The sequence below is a fragment of the Cryptomeria japonica genome, chromosome 7, assembly GCF_030272615.1.
Source record: "Cryptomeria japonica chromosome 7, Sugi_1.0, whole genome shotgun sequence".
Taxonomy (NCBI): domain Eukaryota; kingdom Viridiplantae; phylum Streptophyta; class Pinopsida; order Cupressales; family Cupressaceae; genus Cryptomeria; species Cryptomeria japonica.
The window spans coordinates 310,196,106-310,220,294 of NC_081411.1; positions in this window are offsets into that span (position 1 = coordinate 310,196,106).

Genomic DNA, 24,189 nt, shown 5'->3' on the forward strand with positions numbered 1-24,189 from the left:
GTTACAAAATTCAACATGGTATCAGAGATTTGAAACTTCAACATGACATTAGAACTTTGAAACTTCAACATGAACCTCAATGTTTGATATGGGAAAAAAATGTCTCCATAAAGACCTAGTTGCAACTATAACACGGTAATGAAAATGATTGAACTAAAATAATATTTAAAGATGGATTATCTAGAGGTGTAGGCTAGATTGTTATTAAAGGGTTTGGAATTTGATTGCTAAGAATGATTGTGTGTCATACTATTTATTAAGGTATAAATTATTTTGTACATATATGATTAAGGTCATCATGCTTAAGATATAATTTTATTATGCTACACATGCTTATACCTAAGATTCACATTTTAGTATACAAAAATTCATATTGTAAAACACATTGGTTTTTTCCAACTACATTTTTTTATACAAATATTGGAACCCTAATGTCTGGATTCCCCTCTTTCATTGATTGGAATAAATACAAATTTATTTGATTTTTAACTTTTGTGGCTTGTAACATCAAGGAACGTTAAAGGATAAGAGAAAATTATACAAGAATTGCATGGAAACTTTATTTTTGAAGTAACATAGTGTCATCATGCATAACGATACAAGTATAACACTCACCTAAAGGTATCATAAATTGTGTCGATAACCAACAACACACTAGAGGAAGACTAAAAATGCAAAAATCCAAATGAATAAGGGAAAAGGTCTCCAAAACATCAGGACAAGGTCTAAGAGGTGTTTAGGACCACGCTAGACCATCCCCGGAGTAACCAAGTTGGATTCATCAAACAAGACTAATCACTAGGTCCTAGGTGTCATGGATGCCCTCAACACCATCCAAACTCACTCAAAACCTACTCAAGACCCCTCAGAGGGATCCCTAGCATCACTACCTTTGGAACAAAACTGAAACTAGGTCAAACTGACCTCTCTAACCCTCAAAATCATTTATGGACTGAACGAGCAAGTATGACTCCCAGCCAATAACTAAGTGCCTCCATTGGACACTAGCACACCAGGAGGACACTAGTGTGGCACGTTGGTACCCTATTCCTACACAAGTGTCCTAGACCGGCACGTGTCCAATTTGTGCACTGGAGTCCTTTGGACAAGTGAGCTTGCGCTGCCATCCCTGCAATGTGCATTCATCCAAAACCAATGAGCTTCTTAGATGAACTATTTTAAGCCCCAGACACACTAAACCCTTCAATGAATTTGAAACAACCATCTAATCCTTGAATTGAGAGAATTGGGAAAAAAGGTGAGAAAATGAGTCAAGTCTTGAGACACTGGGTCACCAGATGACTCCTACAAGACAAGGCAGAGTCCAGGTGGACTCACTTCACTGCTACTCAAGCCAATTCAGCCTCAACTAGGTCAAAGGGATACTTAGGTGTCCAACACAACTAAATTTCACAATTAGACATCATGAAACACACACAAGGTGGTTCTGGTTAAGCCTAGATTCGCTCTTGAGAGCTTAATCCAACAAAGGCTTGGTCAAAATTGCATCACCACAATAGGAGATGACTAAATCAATATCTGATACAATAGGAACCAGATCTACATTCATTTTAAGCACCAAACCATGTGTTCCTATTGTAATGGCTAGAAAATTAGGGTTTCACCCAATGATGAAGTAAAACCCTTGATTTTTGTTTAGGGACCACTACATTAAAGAGGGGTGAATATAATAGATCTAGCCTCAATATAATAAAGATAGGGCTAAGAATTTTGATTGGATTTATTGGTTGGATTTGAATACCCTCTTTTTAAGTTGAATTGTGAAAATGTTGAAATTAGGGTAAATGTGTTAAAATTGAAGTAATTATGCATAAATAATGAGCTATAGTCGTCAAACGGAGCAACAAACCTAGATATTAGCAATATGAGAGTGTTCAGATCTATTCCCAAAAGTTAATCCTAAATTGTTAGGACCAAAATCCATGTCGCTCTGGTCCTCTGCACTTTTTGTTGTCCAAAGGGGAACTTGTTCATCTCTATGAATTATGTTGATCCTAAAAGTTATAGCTTCACGCATGTTCCTACACACAATAGAGAAGGGAAAATGGAGGGGAATAGGGATTTGCATAATTCAAACCATGGTTTAGGAATTAACCTTGAATGAATAAATGTAAATACTAAAATAAATGATGGAAAGATATACCTCAAATCTGGAATTATTGATGACGATGTTTTTCTTCTTAAATATAATCACATATGTTGCATGAAATGGCATGAACATGACAAAACCATAATAACACACACATGCTTACATATGAATGATGTAATTTTTCTCCACAATGGTTGAATGAAGGATATGTAGCCTTGAAGATCTCTGAAATGCTTGATGATGAATGCTTCATAGATGCAAGAGTGCCAAATATGTCAACTTATGATGCTTGGATGAAATTGGGTTGATCAAATGTCTTTATATAGGGGTATCTAGTTTATTTACTGATTAGGTCGACCTCCAACAATCATGCATAGCCACAAAGTTGAATTCTCGACGAAGAGGTAGGGCTCATCTCCCATTTCAAAATAGGGCCCGACTAAGAGGGACCAGAGTGCTAGTGCCCTAGTCCTTCTTAGTTAGGGACCTCAATTTAGCACCATGGAGAAGGATATCCCTCCAGGAAATCAATTAGTGGGTATACATGACATCAGAATTAGAGTTAAGGCACTAAATGAACCTGGATAGGAGATGAGGGGGAGACACATTAAAGTAGGGGAATAAACATGAGGTATAAATTGGCTCGGTGGGCATAAACAGGAGGTGACAATTTGCAACGCTACACCTCAATGTAAACCATATGAAACACAAGGATGAAGATACCCAACAAGGAGTATCAACACCAAATCCATCAAGAATAATCCAATATTGAAAACCAATCACCAAAGGGATCTTAAGGCCAATAGGCCATCAAATATGGATACCTCTAAAATTCATCACTAAGCATAATCACATGGAAGGAAAATCCTCTTCCGAGCGCTACTCATAACTACAGGGATAGATATATAGGAAATAAGAGCAGGGAGTTTCATCATTTAGCTGGGTCACACAAAATCAAGTAGTCCTCTCATATAGATGAGGAGACTCAACCATGCCAGATCAATGCCTCACAGATGGTCAGGCCTTACCAACTCATCCTTAGTCTCAACAATAACTCAAGGTAATGAGAGGGGCATCCACTTTATCTTGGTTCATTTTATTAATTTGTCATTAGTTTTCACTTGATCACAAGATGTACAATGAGTTATCCTAGCGGTCCCTTTGTACCCCAGCCCCCATTGGACACCATTCCCACCATTGGCCCTATTACCTACCCTAGGCTCAAGTAAATCAAACATGAAAATCATGGCAAAATACCAACATGGAAATCCAAATGCAACAACAATTGAGCCCAACATATCCAAAATCCATCAAATAATCACAATATGCATTGACATTTTCACATGCATCTAAACATACTCAATTGGCCCTAAATGCCAGGAGAACCAATCCAATTCGATCCAACAGTTAAATTCGCATATATAATACTATCATTCCACATAATAATTTCACATTTAAAACACCAAATTCATAATTTTATCAAAAGGACAAATTGGTCAAAAACCAATCATGGAGGTCATCCACCATTGATGGACCTCCAAAAAGCTTAACTTTTCAAATAAGCCAAAACAAAAATTCAGAAAAACCCATTGGTCCATAGGTGAACAAAAACTCAATCATGTAATAAAATCAACAATCCGGACTGTTGGCATTTTGATGATGTTTTGATTGTCATTGATGGACACACACTTTCTTGATGTATGAGTTATGCTCAATCAGTATTGTGTATTATTGAATGTATAGTCTTTAGACTATTGGTATTTTGTAGAAGATGGTTTAATGGTCACAGATTGACTGAAGATCCCAAGTGGTATGAAGACCCCAAGCGGTTCAAGGATCTCAAGCGGTACGAAGGACCCAAGCGATAGTTAACTTTTGATCGGAACACTATGATCTTCCAATCTTCATTTTTGACAACCAGTAATCAGTATATTGTACTAACCGGTATATATCTGTGATGAGTTACCAACCGGTATTACTCTAATGTGTGATGAGTTATCATCCACCGAAACTTTGGCGGTGTGTTTGTGTCATATTACCAAATGTGTCTAGATGCACTATACCTGGGAACTTGTAGTCTAATTCTATTGGACTGACATGAAATCAGATTCCTTTATAAGGACATCATGTCTAGGGTTTGCATGTATGAGATAGAATAGAAAAGGTTATGTGTGATCATTGAAGATAAGATTAGGTTTGTGTGAAGAGATAGAGTGTGGAGATATTGAAGACTGAAGTAATGCTAAAATGCATTAGCAATGAGCTGTCAAGGATCTAATTAAACATATTGTGCTATTATCTAGATCATTCACTTGTTGATTACTAATATCTTCGACAAGTCTAAAACCCTTGACTGGGTAGGCCCAGCAAAGCCTTTGTAAATCCTCTAACAAGGTGGTTCACAACTGTGGATCTGAAATCCTTTAACAAGGTAGTTTTTAACAAGACTAATCTCCTAACATAGATCTAAATTCTTAACAAGATATGTTCTGGTGAAGAACATTGTATGGCCTTAACCGGTCTGGTTACTATTCTGTAGATAGTTACTTGTGAGTTTCTGCTAGTCGTGGTTTTTCCCATTTGGGTTTCCACGTCAAATATATTGTGTTATGGTGATTGTGCTTTTGTGGGTGAATGCTTTGTTTGCTATTTGGTTTGCACTTATCTTAACCGGTTTATTCGTGAATCTGTTGCACCGATTATATGCTAAATTGTTTAAAAGATTGATTACAGTATTTTTTGGTATACTAATTCACCCCCCCCTCTTAGTATTCATCAATCGGTATCGGAGCCAACCTTTCTTTAAGTCTAACCACTTGGAAGGAGATATGGGGGAATATAGTGTGAGGGAACTTACTCATCATCTCACTCAGACTAAGAGAGCCTATGATGAACTCAAAGTCAAGTATAAAGCCTCTTTGGCCAAAAGAAGAGAGTATGCTAAAAAACTGATGGAACTTATAGAAAATAGCGCTTCTGATGAAGCAGACATGGATGCCCTAGTTGAAGAAGTTGAAAAAATAAATGAATCTAAAGCCAACCTGAGAAGAGAGTTGGAAGGACTAACTATTAGAATGTGTCAAGAGCTTGAGAACACTTAGAAAGCTGAAGATCTGGTAAAAGACAAAGATCATGAGATCTCCAAGCTGAAGCAAGAAATCAGTACCCTTACCGCTCATCTCCAAGAGAGTAAAGTGGAAAAAGAAGAAATGCAAGGTGAACTAAACATGGCTATTTATGAGAATTTAACCTTGATGGAATCCAATGTTGCTATTTCCAAGGAACTTACTGAGTCAAAGGAGATACTTGCCAAATTCAATCAAAGTACTGCTAAGCTAGAGCAAAAGCTAGAATCGGCAAAGCCAGTAAACAATACCACTGGACTTGGTTTCTCTGGGTATGAGAAAGGTGAGATCTCTGGAACAAAAGCTGAAACATCAAAGAAGAAACCGACATCCAAGGATAAATGTAAGAAAAAATTTAAACCTGTTTACTTTAATTGTCTCAAAGAAGGACATACTACCAATGTGTGCAGAAGCAAGGCCTACAACAATTTTCCTTATTTTCAAAACAATATGCGAAGATCCAATAGATTCAATGGAAACTATTATGCATGCAATAAGTTTGGGCATAAAGCATTTGAATGCAGGTCGGTTTTGCACAACACTGAGAGATATCCTCCAAGGACTCAAGGAGTTATTCTAGAACTTTCTGTGAACCGGAATCCCAACCGATACAATACTTATGACCATCGATCAGTTGGCTATCAAGCGACAACTAGTTGCAAAGCAACTTGTTTGATCTATTGTGGTAGCAGTCACACTGCTGCAACATGCAGAAGGAAGAATGGAAGTATGAATAATGGACCATGGAGAACACCTGGAATGGTATGCTATCATTGCAACAAACTGGGACACACTACCAGAACTTGCAGACTGAGAAAGAACCTATCGGGTGATATACCAATCACTCCAGAAGGGAAGATTGATGTTGAAACCGTTCAGGTGGAAATGAATAAAACTTGGAGAAAGAAATCAGAAGAAGAATAACAGGATGAACCTGCTTCTGCACCTAGTGTGGAAGTCTCTGAACCAGCAAACTGAGCTTTAGAAAAGCTTAGGGGGAACGTATCGGTGAAATATTTCAAACCCCCAGTTTATATCGGTAAAGACCTTTACCGGTATATGTTACCTATCAGTCGATAGAAGATTTGAAGCAGGAAAAGGCAAAATTAGGGTTTGTACCCTAGCAGTGATGCATTTATTATGGTCGATGAGAGTTTGTTTTAAAAGGGTTTTTCGTTGTCATTTTCACTTATCTGTTTACGGAAGAAAAATCTTCAAGAGCAGAGCAATCAGAGCAATTTGTTTATCATTTGGAGAAATTGTGTGCGAAATCTTGCAATTATCTTCAAGCAATCAGTGAAGAACACTAAGTGGTGAACTAGCAACTGAAGTGGTGAATTGTGCACGATATTGGAAAACCTAAATTTCAGATTGAGAAGGTATTTTCCGAAATTATTTCTTATCATTTGGTTATGGCTTTTGCATCGCATTCTAGTTCTAGTGCACCTAAAGATACACCTGAGTTTCTTCAAAAGAAAATGAGATGCAATGCCCTATCTCAAATTCCTGCCCGAGTTATTATTGAGGAAGATATTTTAGGGTATATATATTGTAAGTTGGAAGACCCAGGATCCCTAGTAATTCACTCCCAGCTAAGTCTATTCTGTGGAGATGACAAGAAGATCAAACTAGAGTATAGCATCCTCGAGAAGATGAAACTACACAATGCAGTATACTTTCTGGAAGAATTTATAGAAGAACATATTTGCATTATCCTCAGCAGAGTGCATGGTGAAAAAATGTATCTCGAGCGGACCCATGACATCACACCGGAAGCAGTTCATGCCATCATCGGATTCTGCAATGTTGGAGAAGTACCAGCTCTACGGAAGGTCACCAAAACTAAAATGACAAAGCTCACCGGTTCTGTGAGTGATCAATGAGCAATGACCATCAACACCATTAAAGATGATCTGGTAAAATATGATTGCATGGTGATTGGTTACAGGATATTTTATGCCAGCAGAATGAATTCTATCCCTGCTGCTGTGGTAAATGCTGCTTACAGGATGATCAAGGAAGATACTAAATTTGACCTATGTACCTATTTACAGAAGCAATTGTTGGTGAATCTGAAATCCATCAAATAGGATAAATAACTGAGGTTCAAGTTTGGCCAACTTCTGGTCGGCCTATTCTTCTATTTTCAAGGTTATTTCCCTGGAGTAGGTGATGTTCAATGGTCTACTGACCTACCGGTTTCCAGACAGATTAAGGAGAGTCTACAAGTAGTAGTAATTGCATATCCTGAGGTTCTAAATAAGTATTTTGATGAATTAAAATGAAAGATGAGCCAAAGAATTAGGATATCTAGTGATATAGTGAAGAAGTATGAAGATGACATCTGCTTCACAATAAGGGCAAATGACTACATAGTGGAAGCTGTGGAACCGAGAAAGGAAGTAGTTTGCCCTATGGGGTATAAAGTGGTGAATGACATATTGATCGAGTATGTCTCTACCCTACTTGCCTCACCAGTGGATGCAAAGAAGAAAAGAACCGGTACCTACTTGGAGAGGGTCACACCGATAGAGGAACCGAAGCAGAAAAAGGGCAAAGCAGTGTCATTGGTATCTGCACCGGTTACATCTGCCAGTTCAAAAGTGACCAAGGGGTCACCAGCCAAAAAGAAACCTGAGATTATTCCAGCAAAAGTATTTGAGAGGAAGCGAAAAACAAGGAATCACTCACTGGAGTTAGATGACACTGAACCAGAGATTCAAATAAAGAAGACAAGGCAATCAAGAAAAAAGTCAAAGTCTACCGGTAATGTACCAGCAACTTCTACACCGGTAAATATAGATATTACCTCTTATAAACCAATGACACATTGTCAGAGGATAATAAAGAATATGAGGAGGAAAGTGCTTGATGACTAAAAGGAATATTTTGACGACTTTAATGATAGTGAGAAAGAGGAGTTAGAATAGGAGGTCATTAAATATTTATGTATTAATGATCGGTCGCCTTCTGAGATTAAATCTGTTACTCCAAATTATTTGTATAATTCTTTGGATTATAAATGGTGCATTGCCATTGAGAGAGAACAAGAGATCAGGGAGAAAATTTTTGCATAGTACTTTCCTGATGCTTCAAATTCTGAGTTATTTGAAATTATGGATAAGAACAAAGGCATCTTCTTTATGAGAAGGAGGTGACTCAGGTTACTAGAATGTAAAACCTTTGAAGTAGAAAATGATACACACATACATTTCAAAGTTGTTGTCAAAATACAACAAGTATTTGAAGCCACTAGGAAGGCTGATCAAGAACCTGGCCTATCCTCAAGCAAACCGGATGAGGTATTTGACAGTCAAGGTGAAAGAGTGATAGAACAAATTGACCCTATTGATGTTGATACATTAGATAATGAGGATGTCACTCCTGACAAAGAAAAAGTTGAGAAAGAGAAACAGGACAAAGAGAAAGCAGAGAAAGAACAAGAGGAAAAAGCAAGGCAAGAAGAAAACGAGAGAAAAGAGGAAAAGAAAAAGCAAGAAGAAGATAAGAGAAAAGAAGAAGAGAAGAAGAAAGAAGAAGACAAGAGGAATGAAGAAGAAAGGAAGAAGGAGGAAGAGAAGAAAAAGTAGGAAGAGGATAAGAAGAAGGAAGAAATGGAGAAGAAACAAGAAGAGGAGAAAAAGAAAGAGTCAGAGAAGAAGAAAGAAGAAGAAAAGAAAAGAGTGGAAGAGGAGAAGGAAGCAGAGAAGAGAAAACAAGAAAAGACCAAAACCAAAGAAGGAGGGCAGACTCCTAAGGCAACCAGTGATCAAACCTAGTAGGTTGATTCCACCAATCCTCTTGATCTAACTCTTGCATGTCTGACTCAATCAACAGATGAGTCTGAGCTACTTCGAGGCATCAAACTTGCACAGGAGAGACTAGAATAATTGTGGAGGAAGAAAGAACTTGATGTCATACAAACTATTGTTGACACCCTTACCAGTCTAATTCCTGGTACTAACCTCCCCAGTACCGACTCCTCTCTATCCAAGCTCAAACTTCTTTGTACCGTAGTAGATGACCAGGTACAATGCTTGGAAGATGTTGCTCAAGCAACTACAAGAAAGAACCATGAAAAGGCACTCAATATTGCCTTAGTCAAGCAAATGAATGAACTTAGGATACAACTACTGAAGCAGTAGAAAGATATCAGTGTTGCTATGGGTGAGGGTAAATTACTTTTGAGTAAAATCTGCCAACCTCATCTTCTTTGTGACGATGTGCTCAAACAGAAAACTCAACTCCAATCGGAGTTACAAGAATATATCAGAAACTTCAAGATGCCCTATGATTTATTCACTGCTTATGTACAAACTGTTCATCATTTTCAGTATCAGACTACCAAGATGGACATAGAGATCAGCAACCAGACTCAAAATTTGTAGGAGCTTCAACTGTTCCTATTGCCAAAACTGCAGGTTCTTCAGAGATGTTTTCTCAACTTGGAAGCCATCACGGTAACTTAAGAGATGAGTACCATCGATGCAATGGAAGAACGGGCATTCCAGATGAAGACTGAAAGTGAGGTTGCTACCTCATTACTTGAGTCATGGACATTGGACATGAAGATTTTTGTGCGGAACTTTAAATCTGTTTTTGAGAAATTTCATTCCTTATTGTCATGAACATCTACTCTGTGTTATTCTATAAAAAGGTTACTTTGCATTACTTTGTCATTGTTGGCAAAGGGGGAGTAGTGTACATACATTAAAATTTTGGTGAATGTTTATGCACTTACTTGTAATTTTTGCAAAGGGGGTAGTGTATATGCTTAGGGGGAGTAATTTTGATTGTAGTATCTTTTGTGTTATTGCTGTAAAAACACTTAGATGTCAAAATTTTCCTAAGTGTTTCCATCAATGCCAAAGGGGGAGATTGTTGGCATTTTGATGATGTTTTGATTGTCATTGATGGACACACACTTTCTTGATGTATGAGTTATGCTCAACTGGTAATTGTTCCAACCGGTATTGTGTATTATTGAATGTATAGTCTTTAGACTATCAGTATTTTGCAGAAGATGGTTTACCAGTCACAGATTGACTGAAGATCCCAAGCAATTCGAGGATCTCAAGTGGTACAAAGGACCCAAGCGGTAGTTAGCTTTTGATCGGAACACTGCGATCTTCCAGTCTTCATTTTTGACAACCGGTAATCGGTATATTGTATTAACCGGTATATATCTATGATGAGTTACCAACCGGTATTACTCTAATGTGTGATGAGTTATCATCCACTGACACTTTGGCTGTGTGTTTGTGTCGTGTTACCAAATGTGTCTAGATGCACTGTACCTGGAAACTTGTAGTCTAATTCTATTGGACCGACATGAAATCAGATTCCTTTATAAGGACATCATGTCTAGGGTTTGCATGTATGTGATAGAATAGAAAAGGTTATGTGCGATCATTGAAGAGAAGATTAGGTTTGTGTGAAGAGATAGAGTGTGGAGATATTGAAGACTGAAGTAATGTTGAAATGCATTAGCAATGAGTTGTCAAGGATCTAATTAAGCATACTGTGCTATTATCTAGATCATTCACTTGTTGATTACTAATATCTTCGACAAGTCTGAAACCCTTAACTGGGTAGGCCCAACAAAGCCTTTGTAAATCCTCTAACAATGTGGTTCACAACTATGGATCTAAAATCCTTTAACAAGGTAGTCTTTAACAGGACTTATCTCCTAACAGAGATCTAGATTCCTAACAGGATCTGTTCTCGTGAAGAATATTGTATGGCCTTAACCGGTCTGGTTACTATTCTACAGATAGTTAATTGTGAGTTTCTGCTCACCGTGGTTTTTCCCATTTGGGTTTCCACGTCAAATATCTTGTGTTATGGTGATTGTGCTTTTGTGGGTGAATGCTTTGTTTTCTATTTGGTTTGCACTTATCTTAACCGGTTTATTAGTGAATCTGTTGCACCGGTTATCTGCTAAATTGTAAGATTGATTACAGTATTTTTTAGTATACTAATTCACCCCCCCACCCCCCTCTTAGTATTCATCATGGACATGCAATAAAAATTGGGCAACATTTCCTTTTGTAAAACTATGTTTTCAAAATTCAAAACATAACAATTTCATATCTTACTAAAATTCAAAATTCAAATTGGGAAAAATATCTAAATCCATTAGCTAACCATGAGAAACAAGAATCGAGCAATTTCATAATGATTCAAGGGAGAAATCAATAAAACTCACCTTCAAATAGAATAATTCCAAAAATCATGTATGGAGCCAAAGAGTTCGAAAGAGCTCACAAAAACCGAGTAGCAATAAGTGTTCACCCACACAAATCCAATGAGCTCCTACCCACAAAATTCCTTCAATCCAATCCCTCACAATCAAAATTCCCAAAAACCCATTGAAGGGTTTTGAGAGCTCCAATTTTTTTTTTAAAAAGAGTAAGTGTTCAAAATGAACTTCAAAATTATAATATAAACTCACTTTTGAAGAAAAAATATCAAAATAATAAAAATCAAACTAGATAAATAAATCCAATTACTCCCAAAATACCTCCAAAGGTAAAATCATTCAATCCACATTAAATTGAATGCATATAAGCCACATTTCACAATTAAATATTAAATTGCCACTGTATTATTTAAATATCATTAATATAATCACTATAATAGCGATAATTCACATATGACCGACTATGCACAAACAATATTTATTGGTCATTCACAATTATGCATTGGGGTAAAAAAACATTACCAAATTGGTAATCGGAGGTAAAAATAAAATAAAATAAGGAATATCGTCCAACTTAGGAACAATGGCTATGGTTGGTTACCTAACATTAATGGCCAGTATGCTATCTCCTAAAACTGTTGTTAGGGATATGAGCCCGCTCAGACCTATGGAGCCAGGTGGAGTTGATGCTCTGTAAATGCACCAACATACATACAAACACATGTGCATGTGCATATACATACATCATAATATAACTAAAATCATCATTAACATTCCTTGATCGAGATCACATAGTAACATGGTTAGTAACACGATATCTCATCAAATCAATATAGCGTCATTAAAAAATAATAGTACTAAGCATTTATTCTCATAAAATAAATACAATAACATAAAATATGATTTATTACTTTTAAATCAACCAACCAAATTAACATCACTTGTCACATTCCAATTATTAATCGAATCAACATTAATATAAAAACATTATAAATATGGTAACAACTTCCAACAAATCCAATATCTAATTAGATATGCAATAAGCAATAACACCATGGTCCTCACAACTAGGCACAAGAAGAAAGCACACATCCCAATGCAGAAGCATAATCATGATCATCATGAAGCAATCTAGAATAGCACTGGTCTGACACAAATACAAAATATATATCCAATCACAACATAAGCTAGGTACTCAAGGCCTCACATTGAAATCAAATGCATCCAAAATAATATCAAGCACCACATAAAGGTTAACACCCACAAGCAAATGGAATAATCACTGACTCATAGCTAAATCCACATCTAGAAGAAATACAAAAGAGCAACTAGAGGGGCATTACATCTTCCCCATGTAGGACTAGGCTTGCTCTTGGAAGCCTACAATCAAGAACAAGGCACCTGCAATGCAAAATCTAACAATCACATCGAGCATACAAAAACTACCCTTCGACTCATCACCAAGTCTATGCTAGTATTTTGGTATGGTTTTGTCATTGATGTCAACACCTACTGAAACACTAGCACTTTGGAGATCCAGCAACATTCACCGGCAAGCAAGTAACTATTGCACAGTTACTGGTATATAATGTTCACCGGCACTTGGAATGATATGGAAGACACTTGGTAATGTCGAAGACATCATGTGGACACTTTGTTCTGAAGAATTAATCATTGGTATATTCATATTTGCATATTTGCTTTTACCGGCAAATAGGTCTAGGGTTACCTAGGGTTACACCAGCAGGTTTATCTTTTCCAAATCAGTATGGTACGCTATGGAGATGATTTATTATTGTTGTAAATGCATTAAGCCGACATGTTCAATCAGTTATTGCATCGGATATTATATTATTTGTAAAATGTTTTTATTGTAATATCTTGTAGAGCCAACCTACTAAAATTGGTCTTAGGTTATGATATAAATGTAAGATCTTATTTGTAAGATTGAATGTGGAATGCGAAGAAGAATTGTGAGAAGGTATATGCAAGATTAAGAAAAGGTATACATGAAGACATCATTTGAAGGTGAAGTTAGGTTTTTGTAGAAGCATATCAGCATTACACCGGTACTGAATCTAGCATATGAAGATGCTATTTTGTGTAGTACATTCTTATTGGATTTAACCATCCAACTATAGTCAGTGTGACTCCCATTTTGTGATTGAGCAGTGAGCTCTAGGCTGTTGGCCTTTCTGCATGTGCAGACCCCATTTATGTACACTTACTATCTGCAGTAGTATCATCTGATTGTGGGTAAGGTTTCCCACCATGGTTTTTCCCCTTATAGGGTTTCCATGTACAAACATTGGTGTTATGTGTTGTGGATGACTTTATGTTTATGTTTCATACATTAATCTTTACCAATATAGCAATTTACTGTTAACACTGTATACTGGCATACTTAACTGGTTTATCGGTATTAAGCATTAAGTTGGTTAAATGGTTTTGGTTTAAATTTATTAGACAACTAATTCACCCCCCCCCCCCTCTCAGTTGTCTCCGGGACCTAACAATTGGTATCAGAGCTTAGCCCTCTTTTGCAGAAGTTTAAAAACTTGAGGAGATCCAATGTCTACTAATTATTTCAGGAAGGACAGTCCTAAACTTGATGGAACCAACTATGGGATATGGAAGATCGGGATGGAGACACATCTAAATTGCATTGGTAAAGATATCTGTGAAGTTACAAAGAATGGTTATACTATTGTTGTAGCTGGTTAGACTGCTCCAACTACCTTAGTTAAAGATGAAGAGAATGATTGCAAAGCAAGAGAAGCACTTTTGAGCACATTATCAGATCAACAAATCATGGGATTATTAGATAGGTCTACTACTAAAGCTATTTGGGATCATTTGGAAACACTGAATGAAGGAGATTCCATAGCCAAGATTGCAAAACTTGAAAGCTTCCGAGTCAGGTATGAACATCTGAAAATGGAAGAAGATGAAAGGATTTCTGCTTTTATGGAAAGAGTAAATGAAATTGTTTTGGGTATTAAATGTTGTGGAGGAACCTTGAGTGAGGATGAAATTTTTTCAAAAATCTTAAGAGGATTGCCACCGGCATATAAAATGAAGGTTACTACTATAAATGAGTTGAGAACAATGCCTAATACATTAGTAACTAGGGATACATTGATTGGAACTTTCAGCTTTTGAAATTGAGGAATTTGGTCTTGTTGCTACTATAAAGACAGATTTGGCCTTTAAAGCATCAACATCATCTGCTCCATCATTTGACAAATCAGACTCGAAAGCCTTTTATGCAAGAGAACTTGAAGAAACTAGGAAGGAGAATGAAGAGCTTGAAGAACTTGAAGCACTATTTGCAAGGAAAATGCCAAAAGGTCCAGTTGGAAGTAAGTATGAAGGTAAAGCACCCTTTAAATGTTTCAACTGCAATAAGATTCATCATATGGCTTTGAGATGCCTTGATAGACATGCTAGACTAAGAGAAGAAGCGAGAAGAACATACAAGCCTAATCCTGAATATCAGAGATAAAGATTTAAGAAGAACAAAGACAAATCTTGCTACATTGCTGATGAAGGTGTGACTGATGATTCTAATGAGGATCCAACAGACAATGGATGGGTTTTTGTTGCTATAACAGAAGATCAACCGGTAGAACAAGCCCTAGCAGCTAAAGTTGAAGTAAAGGATGAATGGATCATTGACTCAGGATGCTCACATCATATGACAAGAGACAAAGGTAAATTCTTGAACTTTCAAGAATACAATGGAGGTTTAGTAAGATTTGGAGATGACAAAGCTTGTTCAATCAAAGGTAAGGGTTCAATATCTCTTGATGGTAAGCATAACACTGACAATGTCTACTATGTTGAAGGATTAAAGCATAATATTTTAAGTGTTGGTCAATTAGTTGAGAAGGGATTTCAGTTACAATTTAAAAATGGAAAATGCAAAATCATGAATAGAACTGGTTTGGAAATTGCAACCGGTAATCAGACTAGAGGTAATATATTTCATTTGAACAACAGTGAAAAGGCATGCTTGATTGCACATATAGATGAAAGTTGGTTATGGTATAAGAGACTATGTCATGTAAACTTTGATTGCATGGTAAAAATCAGTACTTCTAAGGTAGTTAGAGATCTACCTAAAATTGTGAAACCTCAGAATACAATTTGTAAGGAATGTCAATTTGGAAAACAAGTTAGAGCTAGTTTCAAAAGTATTCCAGAAAAATCCAATAATGTTCTTGATTTGATTCACACTGATTTATGTGGTCCAGCTAGAACTAAAAGCTTACAAGGTGATAGATATTTCATGCTAATTATTGATGATTATTCTAGAATGTGTTGGGTTACTTTTCTCAAAGAAAAATCAGAAGCACTTGGAAAGTTCAAACTATTCAAAGCAATGGTTGAAAATGAAACCGGTAAGAAAATAAAATGTTTAAGATCAGATCAAGGAGGAGAATTCACATCTAAGGACTTTAATACATTCTATGAAGTGAATGGAATCAGAAGACAGTTATCAGCACCTCGGACACCACAGCAGAATGGAGTTGTTGAAAGGAAAAACAGAACTATCTTGGATGCAGCAAGAAGTATGTTATCTGAAGCAAATTTACCACATGTATATTGGAGAGAAGCAATTAGCACTACTGTCTATACATTCAACAAAGTTCACATCAAAGGTGAAACTGGTAAGACCCCTCATGAACTATGGTTTGGTAATACTCCTACTCTTAAGTATTTCAGAATTTTTGGAAGTAAATGTTATATTAGAAGAGATGAGTATATTGGCAAATTTGATCCTAGAATTGATGAAGGAATATTTCTTGGTTATTCATGTAAGAGCAAGGCATATAGATGTTTTAATAAGAGATTGCAGAAAATTGTTGAGAGTACAAATGTAAAGATTGATGAACAATTTAGAGAAACTTCAAGGTATATAGACTCTGAACCAGCAACAGAAATTATGAAAAATGAACCTACACTAAATCCACCAGTACAGAATGAAGATCCAGTTACCCTGATACCATCAGAGGATTCCACAGTAATTGAAGAACAGCAGCAAACTAAGACACCCCGGTATGTAAGATTGAATCATTCTGAAGATCAGATAATTGGAAACAAATTTAAAGGAGTTATGACAAGAGGAAGATTGGCAAATGAAGAGGTATGTCTTATTTCTCAAATTGAACCATCATCTATCAGTGAGGCATGTGAAGATAAATTTTGGATTAAAGCTATGGAAGAAGAATTAGGACAAATTGAGAAAAATAATACTTGGACATTAGTTCCCTGGCCTAAAGATAAAATGTAATTGGAACCAAATGGGTATTTAGAAACAAACTTAATGAAGATGGTAAGGTTGTCAGAAATAAAGCAAGACTAGTGTGTAAGGGATATTCTCAGAAAGAAGGAGTTGATTACAATGAAATCTTTGCACCGATAGCTAGAATTGAGGCAATCAGATTATTCTTGGCTTTTGCAGGTCACAAGAACTACAAAGTTTATCAAATGGATATTAAATGTGCATTTTTGAATGGAGATCTTGAAGAGGAAGTATATATTGAACAACCTGATAGATTTTCTTTGACAGATGACAATGATATGGTTTGCAAGTTAAGAAAAGATCTGTATGGATTGAAACAAGCCCCAAGAGCTTGGTATGCAAGGCTGGATAAGTATCTTTTAAAGATTGGTTTTACTAAAGGAAATGCAAACAACAATTTATATTACAAAATAACTAATGATGACATCTTGATTATAGAAGTATTTGTTGATAATATAATCTTTGGAGGAGAAGATGGATTATGTAAAGAATTTTATATTAAAATGCAACAAGAATTTGAAATGTCTATGATTGGCGAAATAAAATTCTTTTTAGGATTGCAGATTTCACAGACTGATAAAGGTATATTTTTGATTCAATCCAAGTACTTGAAAGAATTGCTAAAGAAATTTGAGATGGATAACTCTAAACCGGTAAGCACACCTATGACTACAAATGACAAATTATCTCAAAGGGATGAATCTACACCTGTGAATCCAACTAGATACAAATCTATGATAGGAGGTTTACTGTATTTGACACAAACCGGGCCTGATATTATGAATGCAGTATGTATTGTTTCTAGATTTCAAAGTAATCCTAAGGAAAATCATGAATCAGCAGTAAAAAGGATTTTCTGGTACTTACAAGGCACTGCAAATCTTGGATTATGGTATCCTAAAGATGAAAATTTTGATCTATGTGCATACACAGATGCAAATTGGGTAGGAGATGTGGATGATAGAAAAAGCACCACTAGTGGAGCATTCTTTCTTGGAAAGAGATTAGTTTCTTGGTTGAGTAAGAAACAGAGTTGTACATCTTTATCAACAACAGAATCAGAATATGTTGCAGCAACAACTAACTGTACACAGGTACTATGGCTTAAGCAAATGTTGAAAGACATAAAGGTAAAATGCAAGGAACCTATTACTATATATTGTGATAACACTACAGCAATTGATATATCTAAGAATCCGGTATTACATTCTAAAACAAAACATGTTTCTATCAAACTGAATTTTCTAAGGGAAAAAGTTGAAGAAAAAGAGATAAAACTGGTTTATGTGAATACTAAAGAACAACTTGCAGATATTTTCACAAAACCTTTGCCTAAGGAGACTTTTGAATATCTCAGAGATCAGCTTGGAGTCATACCACCACCAGTAGAGACTTAGACAGTTAATGATTGTCATCAACTAGCAGAATTGAAAGATAAATCTTCTACTCCAGTCTTTGATGAGGAAGCTACTTCTCAGGGGGAGTAGTTGGTATATTGAATTGATTTGTATTTTGTATATGAACTTTGGCATTTGATGTCAAAGGGGGAGAGATATCTATGAAAAAATACATTATCTTTTGAGGAGAGATTGATAGAGAGATTGGTATTGAAAATAAAACTTTGGATAAACACATGTTGCTCCCAGGGGGAGAGATTGTTGTTTAGAAGAGATTGTTTGTTTTTGGTATTTGGCATTTCTGTTTTGGCACTTTGATGGTTTTTCCATTTCTATTTTGGCACTTTGATGGTTTTTCCATCTTGTGTTGCCATCAATGCCAAAGGGGGAGATTGTTGGTATTTTGGTATGGTTTTGTCATTGATGTCAACACCTACTGAAACACTAGCACTTTGGAGATCCAGCAACATTCATCGGCAAGCAAGTAACTATTGCACAGTTACTGGTATATAATATTCACCGACACTTGGAATGATATGGAAGACACTTGGTAATGTTGAAGACATCATGTGGACACTTTGTTTTGAAGAATTAATCATTGGTATATTCATATTTGCATATTTGCTTTTATCGGCAAATAGGTCCAGGGTTACCTAGGGTTACACCGGCAGGTTTATCTTTTCCAGATTAGTATGGCACACTATGGAGATGATTTATTGTTGTTGTAAATGAATTAAGCTGACATGTTCAATCGGTTATTGCATCAGATATTATATTATTTGTAAAATGTTTTTATTGTAATATCTTGTAGAGCCGACCTACTAAAATTGGTCTTAGGTTATGATATAAATGTAAGATCTTATTTGTAAGATTGAATGTGGAATGCAAAGAAGAATTGTGAGAAGGTATACACGAAGACATCATTTGAAGGTGAAGTTAGGTTTTTGTAGAAGCATATCAGCATTACACCAGTACTAAATCCAGCATATGAAGATGTTATTTTGTATGGTACATTCTTATTAGATTTAACCATCCAACTGTAGTCAGTGTGACTCCCATTTTGTGATTGAGCAGTGAGCTCTAGGCTGTTGGCCTTTCTGCATGTGCAGACCCCATTTATGTACACTTACTATCTACAGTAGTATCATCTGATTGTGGGTAAGGTTTCCCACCATGGTTTTTCCCCTTACAGGGTTTCCACGTACAAATATTGGTGTTATGTTTTGTGGATGACTTTATGTTTATGTTTCATGCATTAATCTTTCCGGTATAGCAATTTACTGTTAACACTGTCTACCAACATACTTAACTAGTTTACCGGTATTAAGCATTAAGTTGGTTAAATGGTTTTGGTTTAAATTTATTAGACAACTGATTCACCCCCCCCCCCACTCTCAGTTGTCTCCGGGACCTAACAGTCTAGGCCACATCACACAACTCTCTTACCAACACTAAAGCAATCAAGAACATGACTTGCCATTCTCTCCACAAGAGCACAACAACTCACTAACTTTGGCAAACAAGTCACCGCATGGTGCTAGGAACTCCATCTAGCCACCTACTCGAACAAAAACCACACAAAACTAACCAACTCTATCTCATCTCGAGGCAACCAAACACAAAATTGTGCTCTCGATGATCTCTCCTTAGACCATGGCACCAACACAAAAGGGCTTCCTCCCGAAATAAGGGAAGAAAGAATCATCCTACAAGATAGAAAAACACCAACACGCGCATCAAGAGATCACTTAAATCCAAAAGAAATTTCACTTATACCACCATGATCCTGCAAAAGCCATGATTCCTTACAACATGAGCTTCTCAATGAAAGCTAAATCCAAAACAAAGGTACTCGAAGGCATGAATGCAAATAAATTTACCTCTCACATCCAAGAGTACCCACAAACTAGAGGCTTGACAACCCCAACCACTGAAAGAAATTCCACACGATTGTCACTAACCATAAGATATAGCAATAAGGCAAGATTCCTCTATTGTCAAACACTCTACTATAGCCAAGATGGGTTTTACTCAACCTGATCTTGATCATGATTTCAAAACCAATGAGGTAATACCGAACCTCTCATTAGGGTCAACACCCTGCACTCACAACTCCAACTAAGCTCGAGATGGCCTAATCCACTTATCAGGACCACATCCTCTTCCAGCCTTAGGCTAGGAAAAATAGAGCCACTAATGAGCACTCCAACTCACACCAACCTTCAACATGAAATCTAGAAAAAAAAAAAAAAAGCATACATATAAATATATAATAGATATACATACTATCATAAGTCATAGAAGCTCTATCTAGGGGCACTTCCCATCCCTACACAATGTCAACCATACATGTATACATGTAGTCAAGGAATTCACATCTCAAGTGACACGCAAAGTACCCATAGGAAACAAAATGAAAAGATCAACGGTGCATTAAACACCCATATAATCACACCAAGAGAATCAAGCATAAGGCCATACATGATCTTAAGACCGTACAAGGAGAAATAGGAATCTTAGGTGGATTATATCACACCAAATCGTCCACTAAAAATAGGATCTATATACACCTAAAAATGGTCTGAAGATAATTAATTAAATAAGCAATTATTTAATTAATCCCCCTTCCCAATTTAATTGAATTCACAAGCAATTTGATTAAATTCCCCCATTCACCTGCTTATTAATAAATTTAAGGATTTATTTAATAAATTCATTTCAACAGTCCCCTTTGATTAATTAATCTAAATTAATTAATCCTCCCCTCATTTAATTCATTTCTTCTAATCCCCTAATTAATTAAAACAAATCAATTTATGAGTTGTTGAAAGTTAATTAGCCTTTTCCTATTATTTGAATTTTTAAATTCAAATTCCCCACATGCCTCCTAGCTTCTAACCACCTAACCTAACCCATTCCACCTAATCATGGGTTTAACTAACCCTATCCTCTTGCACATCCTAACCTCCTTATCCTAACCTCCTATGGGTTGGATATTCTCCCCTTGAGACACATGGCACTTATGCCACATGTCTTCTCCCTTGGACACTTCCCCTCTTGTGAGCAAGATTCCTTGACACTTGTCACCACAGAGATGACAAGTGTCCCTCCCTCCAACCTCCTCCAATTTGACCCTTGATATCTTCAAATTCAATCTTTACCATTGATTCCTACCACCTCACCCCTGCCCTTGGAAATCCTATAAATATCCCCCATTTTGGAGCACAAAGGATCCCATCTCAAGCATTGTTATTATAGGCATATCATTTCTAGCATTCTAGTTTAGAATTGTTATCATTTAGTGCATCTTAGATCTAGCTTAATTTGATCATCTTCTAGCATAATTGCTTAATCATATAGCATAATCAATCTCTCATCTAGCTTAATTGCATCTATCATTTAGCATAATTAGCTTGTTGGATCAATCTAGCTTAATCATGCATTCATCTAACTTGCACATCATATCATTTTAAATCCTTCATCTTGGTGTAGTCAAGTCACTGGGATTGGTCATCTAGATTTGAGAGCAAATCCAAACTCGCATCTCTTAAGAGGCGATAGGTCACTTTGCCATGGTTTATCTTTCATTTGATTTCAATTTTCTAACCATACTTGTAATGATCTATTGAGTGTTTGTGTTCTAGTTGCAGGTACCCTACTTCACACTCACAACATTTTGGCGCCCACCGTGGGGCCAAAAATCTAATTTCTTGCCCTCTTGCATCTTCAAATCTTCAATCTCACGGATCTCTGGCCACAGTGTCTTCAGAATCTCGTACGAGTACCTTTTTAGTACCGTACGATTTTCTTTGTGAACTCGTATGGGTATGTGGGAATACTCATATTGCTAGGTGAGAAAACTCGTACAATTTTTTGTTTCTGTCTTTTCATAAATAGAGTTCATTTTAGGGTTTTTATGCTTAAATTTGGCTATTACTAATGCTAACCCTAGTCTAATTCTGAGTTTTCTAGTAGCCTAACTGGTTTTTTGCAAAATGTTTGTCCAAGATTACGCGGACCAAAGAATCAATTACTCAAAACAACATGATTACTAATATATTGGTTTTGCAGGTTGCCTAGGGAAAATCAACCAAACTTTATGTCTTCTTAAAGTTTTCTAGGCACACTTAATTTGCTATTTACCTTGTTTTCTATGCTTGAGAAGTTGTCTAAAAGGTAGGCGAGTATGCTCTTGTCTGTATGGACAATCAGAACTCCCAACCCTTGAAGTGCTTCTATGTTATGAGATTTGAATACCTTTAGCGGGCCTGTCACAGTGGGAAAAAGTAATCACCCTATGAGAATGACCCAAATGGGTATAGCTAGACCTAAGCTTTCCGACTCACTCTAAAAAATAGGCTTCTCGGGATTAAAGTCTTGAAGGATGGGATTATTTGAGTTTTCTCTTTTTAGATATCTCATATCGAACATTTTGTAGGGCCTCGCGGTCTCAATCACACTTGCATGACTACTTCTTGTTCCGGTGCCTTGCTAGGCTATATGTCTAAATCGTGCTTGCGTGATTGCAAGGGGTAATTCCAAACGGAAATCCTTACTACGAAGCCTAAGATAGAAGCTACCTAGTTCACCTCCGAAAGGGGGATAATCTTTGTGCAAGAGAGATAATAACTCTCCCAAGACACTTGTCATATCGTGCCCCCATTAGCATTTGGAGTTGGATAATACGACATTGAGAATCCATTGTGTGAGACTCAGCGACCATATTTTGATTAGCTATTGGGTGTGTACCTAAGTTTGCAAGCAAAGGTTTCTCTGTCAGCCAACTTCCTTGGGATTTAGCATGTTGTGCTTGAGGTCACTTATCATACCGTGTGTTTGTTGTGTTTTCATCCTTGGCATTAAAACTGAAACATCTAAAACTGGAAAACATAATCAAAACATTAAACATCATTGGTAAAAAATCTGTCAAAGTCAAAGATTTGTCTCTACTCTATCATAAGTCGTACGAGTTTCCTATTTTGGCGTACGAGAAAGCTAGTTCATCGTTTTGTTCTGTCTAAATTGTTGTACGAGTCATATTAGCAGAAGTTCTTTGTTATCAGTTATCGTATGGTTGTCTCTAAATTGTCATACGATATTCCTAGTTTATCATATGGAACTGTCTAAATTGTCATTTGGGAGTCCTTAAACTATCGTACGAGGTTTTGTCTCTATTAGTCTAGAGTTGTCTTCTTGCATGTCTTTTTCAGATCTGTCATGTTTTCTTGGTCAATTTATAGTGAGGGTATGCACCTGGTATCTGTCCTTATGTGCCTAGGTTGTCTTCTTGGTTTGCTCGGTTAAGTAATCTTCTGTCAAAATGAATCCTAGAACTAGACACCCCAAGATTTTCAAGTATTCGTCTTCAACAAGTTCAAGCTCTAAAATCTCAAAGTGCATCATCACCTTCTTTGATAAATTGATCACTCAAAACATAGTTTCTCATCAGGATCTATCATCCTTTATCATGAAACTACAACATTTGATCAGGATAGCCTCGTCCCATATCATAGGATATATCATTCCGATTAGACTTGGTCTTATCAAAATCATCATCATTGCACTCCAACCTAAGATCGAAAAACTTACGAACTTACAAATACTTGAATTATCTTTTCATGTCACATTACTCTATCATATCTATATTGGCAGTTGGTCACTTATCGAAACACCTTTTAGACAATCGAATCCTTGCACAATATCGAACACATGTGTATACCCGTTTTAACTAGAACACATAGGCATAAGGTCAAAGAAATGAAAATAGAAACATTTGAAATAGCTAAAGATCATAGGAACATGGCATACCAAAGCGAAATACAAGAAGAGGACATAACAGATCAACATATCAAAGAAATCAAACAAGATCCTAAATTCGATAAATTTATGGAGAAAATATTGGAGGGAGAAAAAGAAAAATACTTCCTAATGTTAGTAAAATCTAGTGCTACACTCCCCCAAGATTTTGATGTGATCAATTTAGGACAAACAATAAGTGACCCTTTCCATGATAACGAACAACATGAGGAGATTTTCGGTCACAAAAA